General features: G+C 44.2%; 1 pseudogene; it reads right to left on the bottom strand.

Annotated features, from left to right (window-relative positions):
• Positions 1-834: 834 nt before the first annotated feature.
• Positions 835-1,650, bottom strand: LOC124501951 (60S ribosomal protein L7a-like; annotated as a pseudogene).
• Between the last annotated feature and the right edge of the window lie 490 nt (positions 1,651-2,140).

Below are 2,140 nucleotides of genomic sequence, written 5' to 3' on the forward strand. Positions count from 1 at the left end.
TGGTCTGAGCTGTGTCACCTCAAAATTCATATGGTGACATCCTAACCCTAATGGGACTATATTTGGAGATAGGGTCTTTAAAGAAACAATTATGATTAAATGAGGTCATAAGAATAGGGCCCTCATCCAATAGGATGAGTGTCCTTATAAGATGAAGGGATACCAGAGATCTCCCTCTGCATGTGCGGACAAGAGGCCATATGAGAGCACAGTGAGAAGGTGGCTTTCTGTAAGCCAGGAAGAGTTGACACCAGAAACCAACCCTGCTGACACCTTGATCTCACACTTTCAGTCTCCAGAGCTGTAAGAAAATGAATGCCTGTTGTTTAAGCCACCTAGTCTGTGGTTTTTTGTTATGGCAGCCCAAGCAGACAAATATATTCCCTCTCTCTTTCTCTTTAGGCTCCTCTTTGTAGCCAAGCAAGATGGTGGGTTTTTTTGCTCCTGACCTTTCTGTGCCAGACACTACTCATACCATATCCTTCATTCCTTCCTATGTTATGTTTAATTTTTAAGAAATCTATGCTTTAGTTCTCTACACTTTAGCTTGGTTTTTCAAGCCAGATCCCTGTGGATTTCAAAATATAATTTCTTCTTCTTCTTCTTCTTCTTCTTCTTCTTCTTCTTCTTCTTCTTTTTCTTCTTCTTCTTCTTCTTCTTCTTCTTCTTCTTCTTCTTCTTCTTCCTCTTCTTCTTCCTCTTCCTCTCCCTTTTCCTCTTCCTTTTCCTCTTCCTTCTCCTCCTTCTCCTCCTTCTCCTCCTTCTCCTCCTCTTCTTCTTCTTCTTCGACACTGGCTGAAAGAGAACTTTTTATTAACTTTATGTACAGAAAATTCAACAGCATCCACTTTCCAGTTTGATGGCCAGTTCTTTAGCCTTTGCCTTTTCCAGCTTGGCAGTGGGAGTCCTGGACTTTGGCTATAGGACGTTGCCTCCCCAGTAGCAGCAGATCTCATGATATCTGCCATTGTCGTTAGTCCTGATGGCTTCTACCAGCTCAGCCAGAGCTCCTTTGTCTTCCGAGGCAACCTGTGTGAAGGTGATGGTGGTACAGATCTTTCTGTGGACCACACGCCCCAGCCTGGCCTTCCCCTTGATGATGCAGTAGGGAGCCTCCATCTTACCACACAGGACAGGCAGAGAGATGGCCAGCTCAGTGGGATCCACAGCATGTGCAATCACTACCAGATCAGGCTTCTTGTTCTCCACTAGGGGGTGACAGTATTAACCCCAGCTTGAAGGACAGGCAACCTCTCAGTGGGGACATCCTCTTTCTGGCAGCTTTCTTCTCAACCCGGGCCAACAAACTCTGCTTCTTCTTTTGCTTTGTCTCTGGTCTGTATGTGTGGGCCAGCTTAATAGTTGAGTAGCTGTTTGGTGGTCCAGGGCCTAGGTGAACTGGTTAATCATAGGAGGGACTTTTAGACATTTATAGAGACTAGCCCTTTGCCACTGCCGCCGGATGTAGCAGGGCCATTTGATAAAACGGGTAAGGTCCCTTTGGGGCTGGATGTCCTGTCCGATGCCAAAATTCTTGGGCCTCTTCTCAAACAGGAGATTGACCACCTTCTTGTCCTCCTGCTTCTTCATAACAACAGGGGCAGGGGCCAACTTCTTCCCCTTAGCCTTCTTTCCTTTCGGCATCTGGGATGGCTGGAGGAGAGGCCTATGATCGCTTCTTTTTAAAATTGGTTCTCACAAATCAAAAGCTTCTTCATTTAAGATGAGTGTGCCTTCTGTGAGTTTAAAAAAAAAATCTACTAAGGACCTCAGATAAGTTCTTAGGTCCCAGACTCTATCTGACCTTTCCCTTCCCCCTTCATCAGAAGTGAGCAATGTCAATAACTCATTAGATGGGAAGAGAGCCACAGAGCAGCTAAAATAATTAGTTACCACATTAGCCGTCAAAGTTTGTTCTGACATTCTGCTGATATCAGAAATAATGCCATTCCCTATGCACCAACTCTGATTAAATTATCTTTAATGTAGTGTGCTTCTAATAGAAGGGAGCAAAGAGAATTTTTCTAGTCTATCTTGTCCCAAATCTATACAAAGTTTCCCTTTCCTTCTAGGGGATCATGGAATTATTGCAAGGAACCTGTGAATTCATATACCATTCCGAGCTTTGACTGTAGATTTA

The sequence above is a fragment of the Lynx rufus genome, unplaced genomic scaffold (genome assembly GCF_022079265.1).
Source record: "Lynx rufus isolate CCGP_SWC_20201006 ecotype Redwood Valley unplaced genomic scaffold, mLynRuf1.p SCAF_7, whole genome shotgun sequence".
NCBI classification, from domain to species: Eukaryota; Metazoa; Chordata; class Mammalia; order Carnivora; family Felidae; genus Lynx; species Lynx rufus.